The following is a 16075-nucleotide window of genomic DNA, read 5'->3' as shown; positions in this document are numbered from 1 at the left end:
TTGAAATCTTGCAGCTCGACCTCCTTGGATTATTTCGTTTTATTGCTTGTATCTCAGATCCTTTGAGGCTGTGATTGTATAGGTCCAACTTGTTTCTCGGTTTTCTGTATTTGTGACCGATTCCTTTGCGTTGGTCCTTTTCTAAGTTATTTTTGTAATCCTCTTTTTTGAATCTTTGTCAGGTCTTTTTTATGGATTACTTATAACTTGTTTTGTAGGAGGTTGACTTCGATAGGTCGACCTCTTTCTAGGTTATTTTCATAATCCTCTTTCTTGGACCTTTGTCAGGTCTCTTTCAGGGATTACTTTTATAACTTGTTTATTGGAGATCAACTTCGTTAGGTCGACCTCTTTCCAAGATATTTTTGTAATCCTCTTTCTTGGACCTTTGTCAGGTCTCTTTCAGGGATTACTTTTATAACTTGTTTGTAGGAGATCAACTTCGTTAGGTCGACCTCTTTCTAAGTTATTTTTGTAATCCTCTTTCTTGGACCTTTGTCAGGTCTCTTTCAGGGATTACTTTTATAACTTGTTACATTATTCTGTGTTCACCTTCGCCGATTTGTAGAAAGTGGTTGGCATCTTTAGATCGTCCTTTGGGTGAATCGCATTTTCACCTTTATCGGATGATTTATCTTTATCGTGGTCGTGCAGTGAAATTATTTTTCACTTTCTGCCGACCTGTCGCTTTATAATCGAACGATGAATACTTCAGATTAATGCGTCTTGGATTCTTTGTAGAATATCTAAATAAACTTTATTCAAAGAAAAAATGCAAATATATACATGTGGGAATTTTTTTATCCCTTTAAGTCGGGCATGACCTAGATCTCAACATGGTGCCTCATTAAAAAACCTTTTCAGGAAAAAGAGCACATCCACTAGTGAGATCCGTTGCCTTTTCTAGCTATAGTACCTTCTTAGGTTGCAGGCGTGCTATGATCTGGGAAGCTCTCGTCCATCGAGTTTGGACAGTCGGTAGAAGCCCTTCCCAAGTACTTCTATGACTGGGTAGGGTCCTTTCCAGTTTGCTGCCAGCTTCCCTTCTCCGGGCCGAGTTGTTCCAATGTCGTTTTGGATTAAGATGAGATCGTTCTCAGCAAAACTTCTTGGTACTACCCTTTGATTATATATGGAAGCCATTCGACGTTTTAGAGCTTCTTCTCTGATCCGAGCTCTTTCCTGGATTTCAGGTAGTAGGTCGAGTTCTTCCGTCTGAAGTTGGGAGTTTACTCCCTCATTATAATGGACTACTCTATGCGATCCTTCTTCAATTTCTACTGGAATCATTGCCTCCATTCTGTATGCTAATCGGAAAGGGGATTCCTTTGTGGTGTAATATGGCGTCGTTCGATATGCCCATAGAACCTGTGGAAGCTCCTCTGCCCAGGCTCCCTTTGCATCTTGCAGTCTTCGTTTTAACCTTGCCAATATGACTTTGTTGGCGGCTTCGGCCTGTCCATTGGCTTGTGGATGTTCGATAGAGGTGTACTGGTGCTTTATATTCAAGTCGGCTACTAATTTTCTGAAGCCTGCGTCTGTGGATTGGGTGCCATTGTCTATGGTTATTGAATATAGGACTCCGAACCTTGTGACAATGTTTCTATATAAGAATTTTCGGCTTCTTTGGGCGGTGGCATTGGCTAGGGGTTCTGCCTCGATCCATTTTGTAAAGTAATCTGCCCCTACTATGAGGAATTTAACTTGCCCTGATCCCTGGGGAAAGGGACCAAGAAGGTCGAGTCCCCATTTTGCGAACGGCCAAGGCGAAGTCACGCTAATGAGTTCTTCTGGCGGGGCGATGTGGAAGTTGGCATGTTTCGGACATGGTGGACATGTCTTTACAAATTCTGTAGATTCTTTCTGTAAGGTTGGCCAATAAAACCCTGCCCGAAGTATCTTTTTGGCGAGAGCCCGTGCTCCGAGATGATTGCCACAAATGCCGCCGTGTACCTCTTCTAACACTTCCCTGGTGTGGGAGGTCGGCACGCATTTTAGTAATGGGGAGCGTTCCTGTTTTGAGGTAGTTGATTATGGGGATCATCCATCCTTGGTCCTGGCCTTTTATGGTTAGGACTTTTTCTGCTTCCGAGATTGATGGGTTCTGTAACATTTTCTGGATGAGGCTTCTATTGTTGCCCCCTGGTTTGGTGCTGGCTAGTTTTGAGAGTGCGTCAGCTCGGGCATTTTGCTCATGGGGTATGTGACAGATCTTGTATTCCCCGATTTGTCTGAGCTGTTCCTTGGTCTTATCCAAATACTTTTTCATGGTGGGATCTTTGGCCTGGTAGCTCCCTGTTATTTGTGATGTGACCACTTGTGAATCGCTGTAAATGTTAAGTTTTCGAGCTCCCACCTCTTCAGCCAGTTTCAAACCAGCTAGCAATGCTTCATATTCCGCCTGGTTATTTGAAGCCGGGAATCTGAACTTGAGGGAGAGCTCAACTTGGGTTCCCTGGTTGCTTTCTATTATCACTCCTGCGCCGCTTCCCATTTTATTTGAAGAACCGTCCACATAGAGATTCCACTCTATGGGGGTTTCCAAGGCATCTGTGAATTATGCGATAAAGTCGGCCAGGTATTGTGATTTGATGGCCGTCCGAGCTTCATATTGGAGGTCAAACTCTGACAGCTCGACTGCCCATTGTAGAATTCTGCCTACTAAATCTATTTTCTGCAATATTCCTTTTAAGGGCTGGTTAGTTCGAACTTTAATGGTGTGGGCCTAGAAGTAAGGGCGGAGTCGTCGAGATGTTAAAACGAGAGTATAGGCAAATTTTTCTATTTTCTGATAGTTCAGCTCGGATCCCTGTAGTGCTTTGCTAATGAAGTAGATGGGTTGTTGTCCGTTTTTGTCTTCTCTGACCAGTGCTGACGCTACTACCCTGCTTCCTACTGCGAGATATAATATGAGTGGTTCTCCTTCTCCTGGTCGGGATAGGATGGCTGTCCTAAGAACTTCTTAAAGTCTTGGAAGGCTTGTTCGCATTCTGTTGTCCATTCGAACTGTTTTCCCTTTCTTAAAGTAGCATAGAAGGGTAGGGATCTTATCGCGGCTCCTGCTAAGAATCGGGATAGGGCAGCCAATCTCCCGTTGAGTTGTTGTACTTCTTTGACGCAGGTTGGGCTCTTCATGTTGAGTATGGCCTGGCATTTATCTGGATTTGCTTCAATTCCTCTTTGTGTGAGCATAAAACCTAAGAATTTGCCTGCTTCTACCGCAAAGGTGCATTTCGCTGGATTGAGTCGCATATCATGCTTCCTAATGGTGTCGAACACTTGGGCTAGGTCAGACAATAATGTCTCTTCACTTTGTGTCTTAATTAGCATGTCGTCCACATAGACTTCCATGATCTTTCCGATGTGATCTGAGAAGACTTTATTCATTAGCCTTTGGTAAGTAGCTCCTGCGTTCTTGAGACCGAAAGGCATTACAATGTAGCAGTAGTTTGCTTTTGGTGTTAGGAACGAGGTCTTTTCTTGATCTAGTGGATACATGGGATTTGATTATTTCCCGAGTATGCGTCCATAAACGAGAGATATTTGTATCCGGAGGAAGCATCTACCAGAGCGTCAATACTCGGGAGTGGATATGGATCCTTTGGACAAGCTTTGTTGAGATCGGTGTAATCGGTGCACATTCGCCACTTCCCATTTGATTTTTTCACCAAGACAACGTTGGCTAGCCATAATGGGTATTTGACTTCTCTTATGAATCCTGCTTCCAGGAGTGCTTGTACTTGCTCTTCCACAGCTTGGGATCGTTCTGGCCCAAGTTTTCTTCGTCTCTGCTGCACCGGTCGAAATCCTGGGTAGACCGCCAACTTGTGACACATTAGCTTAGGGTCGATACCTGGCATGTCTGCAGCTTTCCATGCGAATAGGTCGACGTTATCTCGCAAGAATTGCATTAGTAATTCTTTTAAATCTCCTTTTAGGATTGTGCCGATATTAGTTGTTTTTTCCGAGGTATCCCCGATCTGAATCTTTTCTATCTCGCCCTCTGGCAGGGGACGAAGTTCTTCTCGTCGTTGAACGCCGCCTAGCTCAATTGTGTGAAATTCTTCTCCTTTGCCTCTGAGATTTAGGCTTTCGTTATAACAACGACGTGCCATCTTCTGGTCTGCTTTTATCGTGGCTATCCCTTTTGGAGTTGGGAATTTCATACATGGGTGTGGGGTCGAGACTATTGCGCCGAGTTGGTTGAGTGTTGTCCGACCTATGAGAGCATTGTAAGCTGAACTTACATCGACTATGAGGTAGTCTATTTTGAGAGTCCTGGATTGGTTTCCTTTTCCGAAGGTTGTATGTAGCGGTATGTATCCTAGTGGTCGCACCGAGGTATCTCCTAGCCCGAATAGACTGTTTGGATATGCCTTAAGTTCTTTTTCTTCTAAGCCGAGTTTATCAAAGGCTGTCTTGAATAAGATGTCGGCAGAACTCCCTTGGTCTATCAAGGTGCGGTGTAGGTTGGCGTTTGCTAATATGATGGTGATAACCATGGGATCGTCGTGTCCTGTGATGATTCCGGATGCGTCCTCCTTAGTGAATGTTATTGCTGGGATGTGGAGGGCTTCCTCCTCTCCCTCGACATGATATACTTCTTTGAGATATCTTTTGTGAGAGGTTTTGGAGATCCCACCTGCTGTAAATCTGTCATGTATCATGTGGACATGTCTTTTCGGTGTCCGAGGTGATCGTTCATTTCGGTCGGTATCTTCATCCCTTCATCTCTTTCTTTGATCATCCTCTCGGGTGGCCAGGAATCGATCTAATTTTCCTTCTCTCACCAATTTTTCTATGATGTCTTTTAGGTCGAAGCATTCGTTTGTGGAGTGTCCTCGGACTCGATGGTATTCACAATATTCCTTTCGGTTTCCTCCTCCCCGTTTGCCTTTGAGTGGCCGTGCTGGGGGGATTTTTTCTGTATGGCAGACTTTTTTGTATATCTCGACCAGGGATGCCCTGAGAGGGGTGTAGTTATGGTATTTTTTGATTTTCTCCCCTTTTCGATCTTCTTTTCTTTTGGATTCCTTGTCCTTGTCTCGGTAGGAGGCCCCCGATTTTGAGGTTTCTCCTAACCGAGCGTTTTCCTCCTTGTTGATATACTTTTCTGCCCGCTCTTGCACTTCGTCTAAGGAGGTCAGGTACTTTTTTCATATAGATTGGCTGAAAGGTCCCTCTCGTAGGCAATTGATGAGTCCCATGATGGCGGCCTCCGTTGGTAAACTTTGTATGTCCATGCATGTTTTGTTGAATCTCTCCATGTAGTTGCGGAGGCTCTCCCGACCTTCTTGTTTGATCCCTAGTAAACTGGGGGCGTGCTTGGCTTTATCTTTCTGAATGGAGAATCTGGCTAGGAATTTTTTAGCTAACTCATCAAAGCTTGAGATGGACATCAGGGGTAGGTTGTCGAACCATCAGATCGCTATCTTTGTGAGAGTTGTTGGAAAAGCCTTGCAGCGAACAGCATCTGGGGCGTCAGTGAGGTACATTCTACTTCTGAAGTTGCAGAGGTGGTGGTTGGGATCCGTGGTGCCATCATACAGGGTCATATCCGGGAGTTTGAAATCTTTTGGAATTTTGGTTTTCATGATTTCCCTGGTGAACGGGTCTTGCTCTTTGCGAGAATTTTCCTCGAGATTAGCCCGGGGGCTTTTGATTTGAGATCGGCTTCCAATTGCTGTAGTTTTTCTTCCAACTCCCGACGTCGTCGCACCTCTCTTTGGAGATCTCTTCCAATTTCCCGTTGTTGTTGGGTTTCTTTTTCCAGTTATTTTAGGAGATCCAGGAGCACTTCTATTGCCCCTGAATTTGGTGAGTCTTTGTCTTTGTTGGTTTCCGGAGTGTTCTGTAGCGTGACATCCGCATTTTTGTGCGGTGTCCGATCCTCCAGACCTGAATCGTGGTCGTTATCATGGTCGTCCGCCATGGTGATGGGATGACTTCCAGGTTCCCCGGCAACGGCGCCAATGTTCCGAGGGTTACCTGAAACTGTAGGTCGATCTCGGACGAGATCTTCTGTGCTGGTTGGAACTGATGTGTCCGGCTGGTGAATAGCGGCCGGAGCTGGTGCGTCCGACTTGTTGGAATGAATGTGCTGCTGATCCTTTGTCACCGAAGGGTGGGGGGTACCTGCAAGGGACTCCGATGCTTAAGTTAGCAAGGGTATTAAGCAGGTTTATGTAGAATCAGAGTATGAGTTATACCTGGGTGCTCCAGTGTATTTATAATCAGCGTATCTTTCAACGGAACCGCCTTTATCTCTATAGGCTTAGACCGCCTTAGGATTTGGGTCGTGCTCCTCTATTTGGGCCCTTTACTGGGCTCTTCTGTCGATTTGGCCGAGCTCTTTAAGAAGAGATCGGATAGTCTGACCTGAAGAGGTCGGTCGCTTTATCTCCAATCATCCCGGGTCGGATAGCTCGACCTAGGGTATGAACAAAGATCGACATGGAGAGAAAATAAAAAATACCACAATTACACCCCTCTTCGGGTGTCTCTTGTGGATGTCTACAGAGAAGTCTGCAACACGGAAAAAATACCACCAGCTCGACCACTCAAAGGCCAAAAGGGAGGAGGAAACCGGGCAGAATATTGTGAATATCATCGGATCCGTGGACACTCCACCAATAAGTGTTTCGACCTAAAAAATGTCATAGAAAAACTCGTACGAGAAGGAAAGCTAGATCGATATCTGGCCACCCATGATGATGATCAAAGAAAAAGAAGAAGAGCAGAAGATGTCGGACCAACCGCGCGGACATCTCGAACGCCAGAAAGACATGTTCACATGATACACGGCAGGTTTGCCAGGGTAGGAATCTCCAAATCATCTCGTAAAAGACATCTCAAAGACATATATCACGTCGCCGAAAAGAAGAAAACACCCGACATCCCGATGATCACTTTTACCAAGGAAGATGCATCCAGCGTCACATCAGGGCATGATGATCCCATGGTCATCACTATTATACTGGCAAACGCAAATCTGCACCACACATTGATAGACCAGGGGAGCTCTGCCGATATTTTATTCAAAACCGCCTTCGACAAACTCGGCTTGGAAGAAAAAGAACTCAAAGAATATCCGGACAGCCTGTTCGGGTTAGGAGATACCTCGGTTCAACCAATGGGATACATCCCGCTCCACACAACTTTTGGAAAGGGAAGTCAGTAAAGAACACTCAAAATAGATTACATCGTCGTTGACGTAAGCTCAGCCTACAATGCCCCAATAGGACGGACAACGTTAAATAAAATCGGCGCAATAGTCTCGACTCCGCATCTATGCATGAAGTTCCCAACCGCAGAAGGAATAGCCACAGTAAAAGTAGATCAGAAGATGGTGCGTCGCTGTTACAATGAAAGTCTAAACCTCAGAGACAGAGGAAAAGAATTCCACACAATCGAGCTCGATGGAGTTCGGAGGCGAGAGGAGCTCCGCCCACAACCTGAAGGAGAAGTAGAGAAAATCCAGATCGGGAACACCCCGGACTAAATAACCAACATCGGCACACTCCTAAAAAGGGACATAAAAGAATCACTCATACAGTTCCTACGCGACAACGCCGACCTCTTTGCGTGGAAAGCCACAGACATGCCAGGCATAGATCCCAAACTAATGTGCCACAAGCTAGCAGTCTACCCAAGATCTCGGCCGGTACAACAAAGGCGCAGAAAGCTAGGACCAGAACGCTCTCAAGCGGTGGATGAACAGGTACGAGCTCTACAGGAGGCAGGCTTCATAAGAGAAGTCAAATACCCGCTATGGCTTGCTAATGTCATTTTGGTAAAAAAGTCAAATGGGAAGTGGAGAATGTGCACATACTATACCGATCTCAACAAAACATGCCCGAAAGATCCTTATCCGCTCTCAAATATCGACGCACTGGTAGATGCCTCCTCCAGATACAAATACCTCTCCTTTATGGACGTATACTCGGGATATAACCAAATCCCAATGTACCCACCCGACCAAGAAAAACCTCTTTCTTAACCCCAAAGGCAAATTACTGCTACATTGTTATGCCCTTCGGTCTCAAAAACGCGGGAGCCACTTACCAAAGATTAATGAACAAAGTTTTTCGGATCACATCGGAAAGATCATTGAGGTCTACGTAGATGACATGCTAGTGAAGACGCAAAATGAAGAGATGTTATTATCCGACCTGACACAAGTATTCAACACCATAAGACGACACGGCATGCGACTCAATCCCATAAAATGTACCTTCGCAGTAGAAGCTAGTAAATTCTTGGGTTTTATGATCACACAGAGAAGAATCGAGGCAAACCCGGACAAGTGCAGGGTCGTACTTGACATGAAAAGCCCGACTTGTATCAAAGAGGTACTACAACTCAACGGGCGGTTGGCAGCCTTGTCCAGATTCCTGGCGGGATCCGCAATAAGATATCTCCCCTTCTACGCCACTCTAAGGAAGGGAAAGGAGTTTGAATGGAGAGATGAATGCGACCAAGCCTTCCAAGACTTCAAAAAATTTCTGGGACGGCCACCTATATTAAGTCGGCCATAGGAAGGGGAACCACTCATCTTGTACCTCGCAGTGGGAAATCGGGCAATAGCCTCAGCGTTGGTCCGAGAAGACAACAGTGGGCAACAACCCATATACTTTATCAGCAAAGCGTTACAAGGGTCCGAGCAGAACTACCAGAAAATAGAAAAGTTCGCTTACGCTCTCATAATAACATCTCGATGACTTCACCCATATTTCCAGTCTCACACCATTAAAATTCGGACCAACCAGCCCATAAAAAGAATCTTACAGAAAACAGACTTGGCAGGAAGAATCTTGCAATGGGCAGTCTAGTTGTCCGAATTCGACTTTCAATACGAAGCTCGGATGGCCATTAAATCTCAATATCTGGCCGACTTCATTGTGGAATTTACGGACACACTGAAAATCCCCACAGAATGGAATCTGTACGTGGACGGCTCCTCAAATAAAATGGGAAGTGGCACAGGCATAATAATTGAAAGCGACCAGGGGACCCAGATCGAACTCTCCCTTAAATTTGGGTTCCCTGCCACAAACAATCAAGCGGAATATGAGGCACTACTAGCTGGTTTGAAGTTGGCTAAAGAGGTTGGAGCTCAAAAACTTATCATCTTCAGTGACTCACAGGTAGTCACTTCACAAATAACAGGCAGCTACCAAGCCAAAGATCCCACTATGAAAAATTACCTAGACAAAACCAGGGAACAGCTCAGACAACTCAGAGATTATGAGATTCGACATATACCCCGAGAAGAAAATGCCCGGGCCGATGCACTCTCAAAACTAGCCAGCACCAAACCAGGAGGCAACAATAGAAGCTTTATCCAAGAAATTCTACAAAAGCCATCAATCTCAGAAGAAGAAAAAGTCCCAGCCATAACAGGTCGCGATTAGGGATGGATGACCCCCATAATTAATTACCTCACAACAGAGGCTCTCCTTACAGATGAAAAAGAGGCAAAGAGGTTAAAACGGGAAGCACAATACTATACCATCATAAATAATACTTTATACAAAAGAGGGATTTCAACACCATTGCTAAAATGCGTACCGACTTCGAACACTAAGGATATCTTAGAAGAAGTACATAGTGGCATTTGTGGCAATCACCTCGGAGCGCAAGCACTCGCCAAAAAAGTACTACGGGCAGGATTCTATTGGCCAACCCTACAAAAAGAAGCCACAGAATTCGTAAGGACATGTACGCCATGTCAAAAGCATGCCAATTTCCACATCGCTCTGCCAGAGGAGCTCATTAGCGTAACCTCACCTTGGCCATTTGCAAAATGGGGACTCGATCTCCTCAGACCTTTCCCTCAAGGGTCAGGACAAGTCAAATTCCTCATAGTAGGAATAGACTACTTCACAAAATGGATCGAGGCAGAACCCCTAGCCAATGCCACAGCTCAAAGAAGTCGGAAATTCCTATGTAGAAACATCGTCACAAGGTTCGAAGTCCCATACTCCATCACTACAGACAATGGTACCCAGTTCACAGACGCAGGCTTCAGAAAACTAGCGGCCGACCTGAATATAAAACAACAATTCACCTCTGTTGAGCACCCCCAAGCCAATGGGCAAGCCGAAGCTGCTAACAAAGTTATATTAGCAGGGATAAAACGGAGATTACAGTATGCAAAGGGAGCCTGGGCCGAGGAGCTCCCACAAGTCCTATGGGCGTACCGAACGACTCTACATTCCACGACAAAGGAGTCACCCTTCCGATTAGCTTACGAAATACAGACAATGATTCCAGTGGAGGTCGAAGAAGGATCACCCAGAGTAATCCATTTTAGCGAAAAAGTCAATTCCCAACTTCAAAGAAAAGAGCTCGACTTACTTCCAGAAATCTGAGAGAAAGCTCGGATAAGGGAAGAGGCGCTGAAAAGATGAATGGCCTCCAGATACTACCAAAAAGTAATACAGCAGGCATTCATTGAAAACGACCTTATCCTAGTCCAAAACAATATAGGAACAACTCGACCTGGAGAAGGAAAGCTGGCAGCAAACTGGAAAGGACCCTTCCGAGTCATAGAAGTATTGGGAAAGGGCTACTACAAACTTTCCGTACTCAACGGACAAGAGCTTCCTAGATCATGGCACGCCTGCAACCTAAGAAGGTACTATAGTTAGGGGAGATAAAAGATCTTGGACAAGGCGCACTCTTTTTCCTGAAAAAAGGTTTTTTAACGAGCCGCCCCGCCAAGACCTACAAATCACCCGACTTAGGAAATTAACTCCTCGTTTATATTTGCATTTTCTTTTAATAAAATTTGTTTAGATTCTCTACAAATGCTCAATTCGTATTATTCTGAAAACATTCATCGCCCGATTATAAAGCTACAGATCGACAAATGTGAAACTCGAATTCACTACGTGATCACGATAAAAACGAGGGCTAAAAACCCAAATTCTACAAAATCGGCAAAGATGAAAACAGAATAATGCAAGAAGTTATAGAAAGTGATCCATAGAAAGGACCTGACGAGGATCTAATTAAATGGATTGCTATAAAATAACTTAAAGACTGGCCGACATAAAAAGTCAGACCAGCCACAACAACCCAAGTTATAAGTAAAGCCCTGGAAAGAGGTTTGGCCAACCCTATAAAAGAGGATTACTATAACTTCGAAGAGCCCGACATGAGGAAGTCGGACTCCTACAAAAGTTACAAAAGATAATCCCTGAAAGAGCCCTGAACAAGGTCCAAGAAAGAGGATTATCAAGTAACTTGACAAGGCCCGACGTGACAAAGTCGGCCCGAAAAGATAAAGTTACAAAAGATAATCCCTGAAAGAGACTTGAAAAAAGGTCCAAGAAAGAGGATTATCAAGTAACTCGACAGGGCCCGACGTAACAAAGTTGGCCTGGAAAGATAAAGTTACAAAAGATAATCCCTGGAAGAGACCTGAACAAAGGTCCAAGAAAGAGGATTATCAAGTAACTCGACAGGGCCCGACGTGACAAAGTCGACCCAGAAAAATAAAGTTACAAAAGATAATCCCTGAAAGAGACCTGAACAAGGTCTAAGAAAGAGGATTATCAAGTAACCCGACAGGGCCCGACGTGACAAGGTCGGCCCAGAAAGATAAAGTTACAAAAGATAAATCCCTGAAAGAGACTTGAACAAAGTCCAAAAAAGAGGATTATCAAGTAACTCGACAAGGCCCGACGTGACAAAGTCGGCCCGGAAAGATAAAGTTACAAAAGATAAATCCCTGAAAGAGACTTGAACAAAGTCCAAGAAAGAGGATTATCAAGTAACTCGACAGGGTTCGTGATGAGCGGATAATTTATACTCTTTTTGGCATTGTTTTTAGTATGTTTTTAGTATGTTTTAGTTAGTTTTTATTATATTTTTATTAGTTTTTAGTTAAAATTCACTTTTCTGGACTTTACTATGAGTTTGTGTGTTTTTCTGTGATTTTAGGTATTTTCTGGCTGAAATTGAGGGACCTGAGCAAAAATCTGATTCAGAGGCTGAAAAGGACTGCAGATGCTATTGGATTCTGACCTCCCTGTACGCGAAATGGATTTTCTGGAGCTACAAAAGCTCAATTGGCGCGCTCTCAACTGTGTTGGAAAGTAGACATCCTAGGCTTTCCAGCAATATATAATAGTTCATACTTTGTCCGAGATTTGATGGCCCAAACCGGCGTTCCAAATCAGCTCAAAACTGCCCAGCGTTAAACGCCGGAACTGGCACAAGAATGGGAGTTAAACGCCCAAACTGGCACAAAAGCTGGGGTTTAACTCCAAGAGAAGTCTCTACACGAAAATGCTTCAATGCTCAGCCCAAGCACACACCAAGTGGGCCCGGAAGTGGATTTTTATGTAATTTACTCATCTTTGTAAACCCTAAGCTACTAGTTCTCTACAAATAGGACCTTTTACTATTGTATTCTCATCTTGGTTCTTCTGGTTCCCTCTCTGGGGCCGAAGCCAATGATGACCATTATCACTTATGTATTTTCAACGGTGGAGTTTCTACACACCATAGATTAGGTGTGGAGCTCTGCTGTACCTCGAGTATTAATGCAATTACTATTGTTCCTCTATTCAATTCAGCTTATTCTTGTTCTAAGATATCACTTGTTCCTCAACCTGATGAATGTGATGATCCGTGACACTCATCATCATTCTCACCTATGAACGTGTGCCTAACAACCACCTCCGTTCTACCTTAGATTGAGTGGATATCTCTTGGATCCCTTAATCGGAATCTTCGTGGTATAAGCTAGAATTGATGGCGGCATTCAAGAGAATCCGGAAGGTCTAAACCTTATCTGTGGTATTCTGAGTAGGATTCAAGGATTGAATGACTGTGACGAGCTTCAAACTCCTGAAGGCTGGGCGTTAGTGACAGACGCAAAAGAATCACTGGATTCTATTCCAACCTGATTGAGAACCGACAGATGATTAGTCGTGCTGTGACAGAGCGCGTTGAACATTTTCACTGAGAGGATGGGAGGTAGCCACTGACAACGGTGAAACCCTACATACAGCTTGCCATGGAAAGGAGTAAGAAGGATTAGATGAAGACAGTAGGAAAGCAGAGAGACGGAAGGGACAAAGCATCTTCATACGCTTATCTGAAATTCTTACCAATGAATTACATAAGTATCTCTATCTTTATCTTTATGCTTTATTCATAAATCATTCATAACCATTTGAATCTTCCTGACTAAGATTTACAAGATGACCATAGCTTGCTTCATACCAACAATCTCCATGGGATCGACCCTTACTCGCATAAGGTTTATTACTTGGACGACCCAGTGCACTTGCTGGTTAGTTGTGCGAAGTTGTGATAAAGAATTGAGATTACAATTGTGCGTACCATGTTGATGGCTCTTGAATGCAATGTCCTGCTGAAGCTTGGCTAGCCATGTCTAATTCCTTTAGACTGAAGCTTTAGACTAACATTGCATGATTCTTGGAATTCTCATTAAGAATTTTGATATCCTTTATTTTCTTTTCCATATAATTTTCGAAAAATCCAAAAAAAATTACAAAATCATAAAAAACCAAAAATATTTCTTGTTTGAGTCTAGTGTCTCGTTTTAAGTTTGGTGTCAATTGCATGTTTCTGTTCTTCTTGCATTTTTCATGTGTCTTCAGTGATCTTCAATTTGTTCTTGATGATTTACTTGCTCTGATCTTTAAATTCTCTTGTCTTGAGTGTTTTGTTGTTTCTCATATGCATTCTCAATTTGTTAGTGTCAGTAGTATACAAACTTCTAAGTTTGGTGTCTTGCATGCATTGTTTATTTGATTTTAGTTGCATTTTGATTATTCCTCATTATTAAAAATCCAAAAAAAATTTATTTGTGTCTTTTCAAGTCAATAATACAGAGAATTGAAGATTCAGAACATACTGCAGAGGAATTACATAGAAAAAGCTGGGCGTTCAAAACGCCCAGTGAAGAAGGAAAACTGGCGTTTAAACGCCAGCCAGGGTGCCTGGCTGGGCGTTTAACGCCCAAAAGGGGTGAGTTTTGGGCTTTAAACGCCAGAATGTGCACCATTCTGGGCGTTAAATGCCAGGATGGCACAAGAGGGAAGATTTTGTTTTTAATGCCAATTTTTTTTCAAGTGTTCAAAATTTTTCGAAATCAAATCTTTTTCAAATCATATTTTTTCAATCATATGTTTTCAAAATCAATTTCTTTCCATTTTCAAAAATACTTGCTAACAATTAATGATTTGATTCAACATTTCAAGTATGTTGCCTTTTCTGTTGAGAAAGGTTTAATATTTGAATCATATCTTTTCTTGTTTGCCAAGTCATTAATTTTCAAAATCAAATCTTTTTAAATTATTTTTCAAATCATATCTTCTCAATTACATCTTTTTAAAACCATGATTTTTCAATCATATCTTCTTGATCACATCTTTTTCAAAATAGTTTTCAATCATATCTTTTTAATTTCTTATTTCAAAATCTTTTTCAAAAATCACTTGATTTCTTTTCCACTCTTAGTTTTCGAAAATCAATTAGTATTTTTCAAAATGTTTTTAAAATCTTTTTAATTTATTTTCGAAAATTCTTCCCCTCTTCTCACATCCTTCTATTTATGGACTAACACTCCTCCACTATCAACAATTCGAACTCCATCTTTCTTGATAAGTTCGAATTCTTCTACCTCTTCCTTCTATTTTTCTTTTCCTCTGACACCTCAAAGAATCTCTATACTGTGACATAGAGGATTCCATATTTTCTTGTTCTCTTCTCTTTCATATGAGCAGGAGCAAAGTCAAAAGCATTCTTGTTGAGGCTGACCCTGAACCTGAAAGGACTTTGAAGCAAAAGCTAAGAGAAGTTAAGGCACAACTCTCTATAGAGGATCTAACAGAAATCTCCAAAGAAGACATGGCAGCCGAAAACAACAACAATGCCAACAATGCAAGGAAGGTGCTGGGTGACTTTACTGCACCTACTCCCAACTTCTATAGGAGAAGCATCTCTATCCCTGCCATTGGAGCAAACAACTTTGAGCTTAAGCCTCAATTAGTTTCTCTGATGCAATAGAATTGCAAGTTCCATGGATTTCCATTGGAAGATCCTCATCAGTTTTTAGCTGAATTCTTGCAAATCTGTGACATTGTCAAGACTAATGGGGTTGACCCTGAGGTCTACAGACTTATGCTATTCCCTTTTGCTGTAAGAGACAGAGCTAGGATATGGTTGGACTCACAACCTAAAGAAAGCCTGAACTCTTGGGAAAAGCTAGTCAATGCCTTCTTGGCAAAGTTCTTTCTACCTCAAAAATTGAGTAAGCTTAGAGTGGAAGTCCAAACCTTCAGACAGAAGGAAGGTGAATCCCTCTATGAAGCTTGGGAAAGATACAAACAATTGATCAGAAAGTGTCCTTCTGACATGCTTTCTGAATGGAGCATCATAGGTATCTTCTATGATGGTCTGTCTGAACTGTCCAAGATGTCATTGGATAGTTCTGCCGGAGGCTCTCTTCATCTGAAGAAGACGCCTGCAGAAGCTCAAGAACTGATTGAAATGGTTGCAAATAACCAATTCATGTACACTTCTGAAAGGAATACTGTGAACAATGGGACGAATCAGAAGAAAGGAGTTCTTGAGATTGATACTCTGAATGCCATATTAGCTCAGAACAAAATATTGACTCAGCAAGTCAATATGATTTCTCAAAGTCTGTCTGGAATGCACGCTGCACCAGGCAGTACTAAGGACGCTTCATCTGAAGAAGAAGCTTATGATCCTGAGAACCCTTCAATGGAAGAGGTGAATTACATGGGAGAACCCTATGAAAACACCTATAATCCTTCATGGAGAAATCATCCAAATCTCTCATGGAAGGATCAACAGAGACCTCAACAAGGTTTCAACAACAATAATGGTGGAAGAAACAGGTTTAGCAATCGCAAGCCTTTTCCATCATCTTCTCAGCAACAAACAAAGAATTCTAAGCAGAGCCACTCTAACTTAGCAACCATGGTCTCTGATCTAATCAAAACCACTTAAAGTTTCATGACTGAAACAAGGTCCTCCATTAGAAACTTCGAGGCACAAGTGGGTC

General features: G+C 42.9%; 1 non-coding gene across 1 annotated transcript; it reads right to left on the bottom strand.

Moving 5' to 3' along the window:
* Positions 1-15297: 15297 nt before the first annotated feature.
* LOC112711675 (small nucleolar RNA R71) lies at positions 15298-15405 on the bottom strand. The gene has a single exon (XR_003157571.1). It is a non-coding gene; the product is annotated as a small nucleolar RNA R71 (small nucleolar RNA).
* Positions 15406-16075: the final 670 nt, after the last annotated feature.

This window comes from Arachis hypogaea, chromosome 1, assembly GCF_003086295.3.
Source record: "Arachis hypogaea cultivar Tifrunner chromosome 1, arahy.Tifrunner.gnm2.J5K5, whole genome shotgun sequence".
NCBI classification, from domain to species: Eukaryota; Viridiplantae; Streptophyta; class Magnoliopsida; order Fabales; family Fabaceae; genus Arachis; species Arachis hypogaea.
Note: the sequence above shows the minus strand (reverse complement) of the source record. Positions and strands in the feature narration are given on the sequence as shown.